General features: G+C 34.7%; 1 pseudogene; it reads right to left on the bottom strand.

The window, feature by feature from the left end:
• Positions 1 to 3067: 3067 nt before the first annotated feature.
• On the bottom strand, positions 3068 to 5958 carry LOC107416947 (G-type lectin S-receptor-like serine/threonine-protein kinase At2g19130; annotated as a pseudogene).
• Between the last annotated feature and the right edge of the window lie 6708 nt (positions 5959 to 12666).

Here is a 12666-nt window from a genome sequence, read left to right as displayed (position 1 = left end):
ATCTTATAGATAATGAGCCAAGAACTTATTTGGAAGCTATGAAATCAAAGAAAGCTGCACAATGGAAATAATTTATTGTTGAAGAAATGGAATCTTTATATAAAAATGAGACTTGGGATCTGGTACCAGCTCCTAAAAATAAGAAGATTATAGATTGTAAATGGATCTACAAAGTCAAGGAAGGAATGATAAAGTCTGAACCAGTGAGATTTAAAGCCAGATTAGTGGCTAAAGGGTTCACTCAAGTGGAAGGCATAGACTACAATGAAATCGTCTCACCAGTTGTCAAATATACAACCATTAGGGTCATGTTGGCTTTGGTAACTCAGTTTAATTGGGAGTTAGAACAGATGGATGTTAAGACTAAGTTTCTTCATGGAGAATTAAAAGAAACTATATACATGAAGCAGTCTGAAGGTTTTGAAATTAAGGAAAAAAGTGGAGATCTTGTGTGTTTCCTTAAGAAATCATTACATGGACTTAAGCAGTCACCAAGACAGCGGTATAAAAAGTTTGATTCATTTGTGGTAAAAGCTGGTTTTGTGAGAAGTAATTTTGGCAGCTGTTTATATTTTAAGGACACTATGACAGACAAAGCAGTGTATCTTTTATTATATGTGGATGATATGCTGCTGGCAGGTCCAAATGATAAAGTTATACATATTGTGAAGAATTTACTCAAGTCTGAGTTTGACATGAAGGATCTTGGACAAGCCAAGAAAATTCTGGGAATTGCAATTGAGAGAAATAGATCAAGGTATCAGATGAAACTAGCTCAATCTTCATACAATCAAAAAGTGGTGTCCAGATTCTCTATTGAAGGTGCAAAACTTGCTAGTGTTCCCCTTTGTGGGCATTTCAAATTGTCAAGTGAGCAATGTCCAGCTACAAAGCAAGAGAAGGAAGATATGGTGGCAGTACCATATTCAAATGCAGTGGGATCAGTAATGTATGTTATGATCTGTACTAGGCCAGATTTAGCTTATACCATTAGTGTCTTGAGTAGGTACATGGCCAATCCTGGTCGAGATCATTGGGAGGCTGTGAAATGGCTACTAAGATATTTGAAGCACTCTGCAAGTGAAAGATTGGTTTATAAAGGAAATTCGAGTGAAGTTGAGTTAAATGGGTATTTGGATTCTGATTATGCTGGTGATAGAGATAGGAGGAGATCCATATCGGCTTATATGTTTACTTTGAGTGGGAATTGCATAAGTTGGAAGTCTCAATTGCAACCTGTGGTGGCCATATCAACCACTGAATCTGAGTACATGGCAGCAACAAAGGCTGCAAAAGAAGCTATCTGGCTTAAGGGCTTACTAACAGAACTTAAAGCTCTAAATCAACAGGTTGTTTTATACTCAGATAGTCAAAGTGCTATTCACTTGTGTAAAAATCCAGTTTTTCTTAATAGGTCTAAGCATATTCAGGTTAAATACCATTTTATCTGAGATGTGACAGCTCAATAGGTGATTAAGTTGAAGAAAATTCCTAGTGAGTTTAATCCTTCTGATATGGGTACAAAGGTGCTTACCGTTGGCAAGTTCAATACTTGCAAGAATCTGCTCCGAATTGGAGCAGGCTAATTTGATGATGGTTGTTTTTTGCTAGGATAGTGATGAGTTTCTACTAATTTTGAATTTGAGGATTAGGTGGAGATATGTGAAGTTTAATCCTCAAACTTTATTTGTAATGCTGCTGTGCTGCTGTGATGTGCTACTTAGGTTTGGTGCAGAATCTGGTTTGAAGCTTCTAATGGTCAAAACGGTGCACTTCATCAATCTGGAAATAAAGAGTGGAAAAATGGTTATTTTACTCTTATTTTAACAACTAACAGAATAGTTACGTGCTCTAATGTCATTGGTGCAGTAGTTAAGCTGAACTACGTCGTTTTGAGGAAGCATTCATTATAAATAGCTTTCTTCTTCACCAAAAGAGCAAAAAAAGTATGGGAAAACCAATTTCTGGAAGTTGAAGAGAGCGGGAAAATTCCTGAAAATCGAGCTTTTCTTTTGAGTGTTCTTTATTGTTGGGTTTTGTGGTTCTTGATGAGAGTTCTGAGTGAACAAATAAAGAACAAGAAGAACAGAGGTGTAACTGGAAATTGGGTTCGAGAATGTGTATCTGCGTAGATTCATCATTGTAGTTTTGGTCTGTAAATAGTGGTTTATCAATAAAATAGCAGAAGCTCTCACTGGAGCAACGAGGACGTAGGCAATCTTGGCCGAACCTCAACAAATCTTGTTGCTGTTTGTGTGTGTTAGTTTTTCTTAGCTTTGTTCTCTGATTTTCCAACAATCTGACATGGCAGATAATTAGAGACCTCAATATTCCTCCTCAAACTCAAGTTTTACTGATTGACTAATCGGATAACAAAGAGCTCCTCAAGTTTTGGTGAAAATATTTGCAATTTGTTTCTCAGTTGGAACATATCTGATCTCCATTGGCTTATCTAGAACCTTATCTCTTACAAAGTGACTGTCTATCTCAATGTATTTAGTTTGTTGATGAAGAACTAGATTTAATGCTAATACTGCTGCACTCAAGCTGCCTCTCTTGTAAACGTGCAGCAAATACAAAATTGGTATTTGGTAACAAAAAATTCTACTTTAGCAGTAACTTAAAGAGTTCTTTCATTATCGAGCAAACAAGTGAATTTAATTTTAACTGTTAAAACTTGCAAAAAGATGTTGGGTGCTGGAGCCAACAAAAATTACTACATTTTTGTCATAATATTATTGTTTAATCTCTCTCATCCTCATGGATTGCAGTGGGTGCTTTAATGCCAATAGAGCTCCTTGTCTAAGCTCTGTCAGTCCCTTTACTTCCAGGCAGTACATAACTCCTCAGATTGCTTAAACTGATACTGAATCTCTGCAAGTAAGCTAAATATGCATGCTACTCATTTGCTCAAGAAATGTTTTGAAAGAACGCCATCATAGCTAGAATTGTAATAAGCCCTTTGGAAGGACGAGGAGTTATGAGACTCCATATTGACAGGCTAACCCATAAACTTAACAATATATGTAAAACAAGTTTCCATTGGAAAACATAGGAAATCTTCCAAGTCGTCAAAATAATACTATGTAAGATTTTTGCATGGTATTAGGAAAGCTAATGATAGATAAACAGGGTATCAAGTGACTGGTAACGCATATATTTATTATCTAACCACACAAGTTTTAGTCATGCAAAGAAAATTAAAAAAATGGCAAAATGATATTCTTCGGTGGAATTGCAATGTCCTTTATGACATCAATAATGAAGAAGATTCGGTGCTTTTTACTCTAGATGAAGCTGTGGACATGCCGCTGCCTGCTTGTGAACTCTCTGGGCTAGAGGACAATTTGGTAGAGGAAATAATTTCATCCGGGTTATCAACAAAAGCCTGGAATAACCTTGGAAGCGGCGGCAAGTTCACGTTTACAAGCCCCTCGAGGATTTGAACAATTTGACCCATTGATGGCCTTTGAGTTTCTTCATATTGGATGCACCAACAAGCCAATCTACAAACTCTGATTAGCTTTTCTGGATCAGCATTTCCCTCCAACCTTGGGTCTAAAAGACTGAAAACATCACCTCCTTCAATAATTATGCTTGCTGCCCAAATCGGGAAGAAACTTACTTCATCTTCGACATAGTACTTTGAATTTCTCCTTCCTGATATAATTTCAAAAAGCATCATTCCAAAGCTGTAAACATCAGCTTTTGCTGTTATTGCTACTCCTGAAATCCACTCTGGTGCAAGATAACCTCTTGTCCCTCTTATGGTCGTCAAGACCCTGCTGAAATCCCTTCCCACGAGTTTTGCCAGCCCAAAATCTGCCACTTTTGGACAAAATTCAGCATCTAATAGAACATTGTCTGGCTTGATATCACAGTGGATTATGCACTCTCTGCAGTCCTCATGGAGATAACGTAACCCTCTTGCAGTCCCAAGAGCAATTTGATATCTTGTTTCCCAGTTCAATACCTTTGAATTGTTAGTTCGGAAAATGTGAGAATCTAAAGAGCCATTTGGCATGTAATCGTAGACCAACAATTTTTTGATGCCTCTAGAGCAAAAACCATGAAGGCGAACAAGATTAACATGTTGGATTGTCCCAATTGTGCTAACCTCTGCCCGAAATTGCTTCTCTCCTTGGCTAATGCTATCAAGCTGCTTCACTGCAATAACTGTTGACTGAGGCAATGTCCCTTTAAAGACAGAACCAAATCCTCCTCCTCCCAATTTCTCTGAGAAGTTGTTTGTTACATTTTGTAAGTACCTGTACTCAAAGACCACCAGCAAACCCTCCATTGATTTTCCAGCTCCGACCATTTTCTTTCTTCTTCTTCTTAAAGCTACAAACACAAAAAGGCCAAGAAAACCAGCAAAACCAGATGCTGAGCCCAACACAATACCAATATGTATTCCGTTTTTACTTTTTGGACTCGGAAACTAAGAAGCTGCTACTCGAACATACAGAGCTTTTCCCCTGCTGTCATTCAGTGCCAGCTGGTTTAGATTCATAAGATCTCCATTCCAAATTAAACAACTATTGCTCTCATAAGCATAAGCAGTGCAAGAGCAGTCATTTAAGCAGGTTGCCTCACATTCTGCAGTGTTTCTAACTAGCACAGTTTTTTCTGCTCCAGACAATGACATGCCTGGATTCTTTGTAAATCTGTCTGTGTTCCGGCACTGCAGTTCAGCTTTCCTCCCGCACCCCCCAGAAGACTCCGTCAAACTCCAGTCACTTGGCGACTTTGGTTCAAACCCCGTCAAACAGCGGCAATAATCGCGCAAGCTATTCCCAATGCAGCTGCCATATGCCCCGCAAACAGCATAAACTTCACATGGGTTTTTTGGCTGAGACCAAAATAAAATCCATCCACCATCCCGCAGCCAACTCATTTGCTTAAGCTGCCCCGAAACATCGATTATAAACCGAGAAATTAAAGAAGAATTATATAAATCGTAGGTGAAATAGCTTTCGTTTGCGTTTGAAACATAGCTGTAGTTAAAGATATAATTGAGCCTCATCTCAGGAACCAAGCTGAAAGTCTTCCCGTTCCAAGTTCCAGTGCTCCAGGAAATCTCTGAGCTAGTGCGACTCCGCATAACAAAATACACTTCGCTCCCAATTAAGAATTGCTCGAGAGAGTAGTCACCTGGGGCAGGATCCTCAGAGCTCTTCCAAGAAGTGAGAACAATTTTATGTCCTTTGTTTATCCCTGTGTGTCCAATTCTACCACCGGGTAAAAATGTATTACATGGATAATCAAAACTTTGCCATAAAAGTGTTGACGGACGAGACCCATCATCTACGACAAGGTTTCCATTATCTAGAAGAACTGCCTGAGTGGTGGCTAAGGTTGTGGGTTTTACATTTGTGGACCAAATTGGAATTTGGGATTCATTAAATAGAACTAAATTACCATTAGAGATTCTTAACGCGGAAGAAAATCTATCTGAAATTGGTCTCTCTCTATTTGCCACCCAAACTACTGTCCTCTGAGGAATTTGTTTATACCAAATACCTATATAGGAGTTCAAAGAATTACCTGGCGTAAAGAATCCCAGTTCAAAAACCCCACCTGCTGAGACAATGGCTTCAGCACCGGAGAGGGATTGGCTTGCAGAGATGGTATTAGCTCCGAGGGAGACACTGACTTGGAGAGATAGGCAGAGGACGGACATGGCAGTAGCAACCAGTAACCTCGGTTTGGTCTTGGTATCCATTAAAAACATGCCTCCGAATTCGTTACAAAATTAATTATGAGCTCCATGAGCATCTGAACTGGCGGCTTTTTGTATTGGTCATACCATCACTAGTTTTTCAGCAACTACAGTCAACGGTCCAGTGCGCGGCAGGCATGTAGAAGTTTCAATTAATAATTTAGCTTAACAGCAGCTTTTTTGCATTTATTTGCTTTTACGTATTTGATTTTGCTTTAAGTTGATGGTGTTGTTTTATTTTATGTATGCATTTATTATTATTATTATTATTATTATTTGGTGTGCTTTGAGGTAACTTGTTTTGACTCATTCAATATAGGTACTAGTATTGTATTGGCATTTCTAAATCCTGAATCAGAGATTTAAATTTTTAAAAATATTTTAAAACTCTGTATACAAAAATTTTCAACTTTGCAAATCACTACAAAACACTTTGTTTTAAAATCAATACCGAACCAAATATACAGGTATTTTCAAGTCACATATCAAATAGAAATAGGTAGAGGTAGAGAGATATTTATCTTCTTGAAAATTTGTTATATTTTGGTCAAATTTATTGATTTAGTTCTTGAAAATAAATGAGAAGAGTCAGTTCTACATAATAAAATTGTCAAATGTTGAGCATCTTGAAGATAAAGTACTTTTTTTTATTAAAATTTATGGTGAAAAACATTTTTTTTTTTTATGGATTTATAACAATTTTTTTTTTCCCATTCCCATTAAATTGCCTATTTGCTTTTTATTAGTCAACTTGCCCGCTATACATGGGCATCAAATTCGAAATCCCTTACTTTTATTTCTCTCATTTTTTTTGTTTATTTATTAATTTTTTTCCCCATTCCCATTAAATTGCCTATTTGCTTTTTATTAGTCAACTTGCCCGCTATACATGGGCATCAAATTCGAAATCCCTTACTTTTATTTCTTTCATTTTTTTTTGTTTATTTATTTATTTATTTTTCTGAAAGCCCTACCGTTAGCTTTAGGAGGATGGCTATCACCATCGGATTGCGCTTTCTCCGCAACTAAGCATCCCAGAACCTTCAGAGGTCTATATGATTGACTACGTTTCACACCTCCAGGCCGAGCAAAGGCATTTGTCATGAAAGAAGATGAGTTTGGCCCAAGATATGATGTAGCCCAAATAAACAACCAAATCCAGGCCCAAGGTGGGAGATTGGGATTACCTTCCAATAGGGGTGTGGATAGGTTGGTGCGGTCGGTTTCGATCAGTTTGAACATGTTTACCGGTGAGTCGACTAATGGATCGAAAGTTATATCTTATTAGCTATAAAAACCGAAAAAGTCGGTTTTCCAATCGGTTCAGTCAATTTTTCCAGTTTAGGCCAACTTGTATTGGGCCTACAATTTGAATTTTTTTCAGGATAGAAATTTTATTTTGGGCTTTATTTTTTGTTTGAACACAACTTAATTTGGGCTTTTGGGAGATGTTGTCGACTTAATTTCTTTGGGCCTATGTGTGTCATATAAATATAATAAGAAGCTGCATTTCAAAATATATATATATATAATAAAGAATAAAGATTAATTTTAATGGTTGAATATATATATATATATAGATTTTGAATAGATTCTAATTTAGATAAATGGTTAAATATATATATATATATTAACTTTATCAAAATATATATATATATATATATATATTATCTTGTTTAATTATCAAAAAAAAAAATTGAAAAAAGCTTTTTTATATTACAAAAATAAACAAAAAGAAAACAGAAACGAGATTACAGACACACCAACCAACCCCAGATCTCAAAAACCGGGAAGAGAGAAGACCAAGCAAAAGACGAGATGATCAGGCAAAACAAACTTAAAAAATTAAAAAAAAGAAAAATTAAACCTAACTCTAAACTTATTTTTGAAGCTGAGACCAAAGACCGAAAAGAGAGAAGGCAAGCAGCAGAGATGATCAGTGAGAGGGAGAAAGGTGATCATAGAGTTGATCAAGTTGTGGCATTGTGGGAGATAGATCTGAGAGTGAATGAAATGTTAGACCTGATCTAAGTTTAGATTTTAGAGTGAGAGAGAGGTTGGATCTTATCTGAGTCTAGATCTGAAAGTGGGAGAGAGGTTAGATATGATATGAGTGAGTGAGATGGGATTAGAGAAGAAATACCCAAAAAAAAAAAAATCCTTATTGTATTCGGTCGGTTTCTGTCACCGACGGTAGTCGAACCATGGAAACTGCTACTGACCAAATGTCTTACATCGATGCCGGTTAACCAATCGATCAGACATCGGTCACCGGCACGTGCTGGTCGGTCCGGTCGGTTTTCTGCACAGCCATACCTTCCAAGGTCTTACAATCTATTCCACGTGCGAAATAATGCATGAAGACAAATTCAGAATGTCCAAAACAACTGCTAGCAGCATGTCCAACGCCGAAGTTTCCCTTCAGTCTAGGGATATAACACTAGTGAATCTACCTCAAACCTTCCTCGAGACCATAAATCCCATGCATATATGCGATGGAATGGCCACAATAAAACAAAAAATCCAAGGCTTGCTACTGGCCATGAACACTAATGCCAAGTATAAATACGGCCATCTTTCATCCCGTGAGGCAAGTTCTCTTCTCCATCTTCATATCATCTAAAAATCCATCTCTATCAAGCCCTCTAATTTGAAGCAGTGGCAGATCCAAAATTTTTTTCTAGCGGCACTGTGTTTTATTAACATTTGACTATCTTCCAATTTATGATGAGAAATAAAAACATATAAAAAAGATGCAACATTTGTTTTACCATGTTGTAATCTAATTAATTAGATTATTCACTAAACAGCAAAGATTAAATCTTTTATTTTCTTTTTTTTTTCCAATTTCTTTTCAAGAATATATGATTTTAACACTTACACATTACGCAAGAAATTGATTGCAAATATACATATATATATATATATATAAATTCGTCCAGGCAAAACTAAAAAAATAACAATTTGGTTAATTTTAGGATTTAAAAAACTAAAAAAAATAAATAAATAAAGGCCAAAATGTGTAATTAAAAAAAAACATATTAGTTCCTCCAAATTAATACAAAATTTAAATAAAAATATTATTATAAATATTGTTTTATAAAATAAATATTTTGGTTATTAAATAATTACACTTCTATTATATTAAGAAACTTAATTGAATAGCTACTATATTGTTGAAATATTATTTAGATAAATAAATAGTTATAACCATTACATCATATAATAAATATGAATAAAAATATAAAAATATAAGTTAGAAAAAGAAATATATATATATATATATATATATATATATTAATAAAACAAACATAAATGTAAAGGAAAGTGAAAATTCAAAACCCAAAAATACACCTGGCTTTGAGAGAGAAGGAAGGAGCAATAAATGGAAGAAATGGTAAATGACTATACAAGAGAGAAGGAAGGTGGGATAAGGGGGGCATATATATATATATATATAAATATAAGATCAAAATAGTAAATAGACAAATATATATTTTTTTTATTTAAAAAACCAAAAATCTAAGGGCCATTGTTGAAAAAATATCACAGGGAGGGGGGCACATATACATATATATATATATATATAAGATCAAAATAGTAAATAGACAAATATATATATATATATATATATATATATATAGAGTTCTGCTGCAGAATGAGAAAGTCCACAGCTTATGGAGTGAGATTCGTGAGATTCAACGTTTCCCATTAATTTTACCTGCAGAGCCTTCCATTTACAGCTTAATGAAACGGTGTGCACCCATTTAACCAAAAAAAAAATAATAATAATAATAAAACTGCAAAGTCTTCCTTTTACTGGTTTAGTGAAATAGTGCATGGCATCCATTTTCAACAAATAGTGCATTGACTCCTAAGTCAATGCTTTAGAATCTTTTCCAATGTTGTAGCACGTTAAGGAACAAGTATAGGTAATTTTATTGCAATTTCTATATAAGTGCCCAACAATCAAAACCATCAATTATTTGCTTATCTGCTAAGCATTCTTTCTTCTGGTCTATCATCAGCATTTAATTTTTTTGGTGATACTCAAAAATAATAATAATAATTTGAAAAATAAAAGGATGGAAATTCAGCATCAAAGTAGAAAAAAACATACGAAATTAATCACATCAGTCATATCCTATGAAATTAATCACACGAAATTAATCTTTTCTGTGTTCATATCTAAGCATTATTTTCTTTCTGCGTTCATATCTAAGCATTCAGCACGAAAAAAAAAAATCTAAATATTCAAATCGAAAAATGAAGAGTGTGAGATGAAGAGAAGGAACCTAAAAGTGGCTATGTTGCTAGAGGTGCTAGACGGCTACTGGAGGTGCTGGGCGGCAAAAAGGAACACGCTGGCAACAGAAAAGAACGAGGGTGAGCTTGAGCTGGAGCTGTTTTAGGGATTTAGGAAAGGTGATTTTGGAGCTGGAGCAGCTAGACTTGCGGGTTCTTCTTTGCTGTTTTTTCTTCTTTTTGTTTTTTTAGTTGAAAATGGGTGCCATGCACCGTTTCATTAAACCAGTAAAAGGAAGTCTCCGCAATTTTTTTTTTTTTTGGTGGTAAATGGGTGCGCACCGTTTCATTAAGCTGTAAAAGGAAGGCTCTGCAGGTAAAGTTAACGGGAAACGTTGAATCTCATGAATCTCACTCCATAAGTTGCGGACTTTCTCACTCTACAGTAGAACTATATATATATATATATAATAAAAATTTTAAAAACCAAAAATCTAAGGGGCCATTGTTGAAAAAATATCACAGGGAAGAAATATTTGCTAATATAAATATCACCATAAATAAATAACAAACAAATAAACATAATTAAATAAAGCATAGCTTGTAAATAATGGATTGAAGCACGTATAATGCACTATCTTTAAAGAAGATACACATATTCTGCACTGACAATATTAATACATTTCTCTCTAGAGATATAATGATCTTCCATAAATTTTTAAGATGCAGCAATAAAACTTCTCATAAATTATTTTTAGCATCCATGTAGTGCTCAAAGTTTATATTAAAAATAATAAAAATAAACGTTTAACATACACAAAAATAATAAAAATAAACATTTCACATACACAAAATAATGATGATGATGATAATAATCAAAATTTGAAAGAAAGAAGTTTCTCAGCATAAAAGCTTTTGTCGTGTTTTTCAAAATGGAAAGGAGCACCTATTATAGAGTTGTAAAATATAGCCATTGTTTACTTAACAAAATTTTAAAAAATAAGCTACACAAATTTTGCAACCAAATTAACATTATAAAACAAGAGAGTAGGTGCTAAAACATAGAAGAATTAACTTGATGAAAACCCTAGTTGATATCTAACAATGCTAAAAAACCATACGTACTATTGAATATGACTTGTCTTCTAAATTAAAACCCAAGATTTGTCTTCTAATTTAAAATCGTCTCCTTCTGTATAAAATATATTTAGAAAAGAAAATATACAACTAAAATAAAATGTTAATTAAAACCAACATTAATATTTTGAATTTATACGTTAATCTACATGCTTAAAAAAATCTAACAAAGCAAATAACTATTATATATTCAATTAACAAGAAAATGATTTGACTGCAGCTATAATTCTTAGTCAAAATCTATTTAAATATAATTAAATCCATTTAAGGTGTAAAGAAAACATAAACAATATAATTTTAAATAAATTCTAACAGGCACGTCCTCCCCGGCCCAACGTCGGTCTAGCCATGATTAGGAGAGACGATAACCAAACACCAGACTTAAGGGTGCCCAGGTTATTATGCTTTTGCAGATATCAAACATTGGGACCTCAAAGAGAGATCGATACACGAACATTGGTGCCATCTGTGGGAACGACATGTGTTACTGCCATTTCTAAAAATTTAAATAATTGTTTTTTGGCTGATACAAGCCACAAATTCTACCGCTGTGGTAAAAACTGACTGCTGCTAGCCGCGTTGAAAGATAGCCACATATAATACTCTCAGGTGAGCTTTTAGCTAGTAAGCAGTAACTGTAATTAATCTAGTCCCAGCTTCTACAGCGCACCTTGACAATTGATAAGTATATTCTGGATCATGAATTTATTTTAATGCAGTATTTTGCAGCTCCTATTTCAGAGTTTTTATTTTAAATTAATCTTGAACACAAAAAGTTCTGGTACTCTAATCACATTCTGGCCATTTCTTTAGAAAGTTAAATTTATATCTCTACTTGCTTTCAATAACTAGCGAAATGCTACTTCTGCAAGACATAAGCAGAATTATAAATCCACTTGGCATAAATTTTCACACGTATGCTGCATCAGTGTTATATCAATTGCTATTGCACCGGTCATATCTGAAAACGCATGACATATATTTTTCCTATGACTCATGTATCATATATAAATCACTACTACTACCTATTTATATATATACATATAATAATAATGAAGAAAAAAACAGAGCCCCCTGTGTAAGCTCTCCATATGCATCTAATTGGAAAGTTAAAGAACCAAGCTCAGAAAGCTTTTAAGCTTTTGCTGTTATGTTACTCCTGAAATCTACTCTGGTGCAAGAGTTAACTCTTATGCCTCGCATGGTCATTAGGACCCTGCTGAAATCCCTTCCCACAAGTTTAGCTAGACTGAAATCTGCCACTTTTGGACAGATTGCATCTACAAGAATATTTACTGGCTTAATATTACAGTGGATTATGCATAATCCCCTTAAAGGATTTGAACTATTTGACCTATTGATGGCTGTGAGTTTCATTATCTTGAATGCACCAACAAGCCCCTCTTACAAACTCCAATGAGCACGACTTCATCAGCATTTCCACCAACCTCGGGTCTAATAGGCTGAGAACATACCAAAATTCAGATTTGGTTGCTATACCCTAGTGCAAGATGACCTCTTGACGCAAAAACCACAAAACCAAGCCCTAAAAAAAATTTTCT

Source organism: Ziziphus jujuba, chromosome 4 (genome assembly GCF_031755915.1).
Source record: "Ziziphus jujuba cultivar Dongzao chromosome 4, ASM3175591v1".
Lineage (NCBI taxonomy): Eukaryota > Viridiplantae > Streptophyta > Magnoliopsida > Rosales > Rhamnaceae > Ziziphus > Ziziphus jujuba.
The sequence above is the reverse complement of the archived record's forward strand: the minus strand, read 5'-3'. Positions and strand labels throughout refer to the sequence as shown.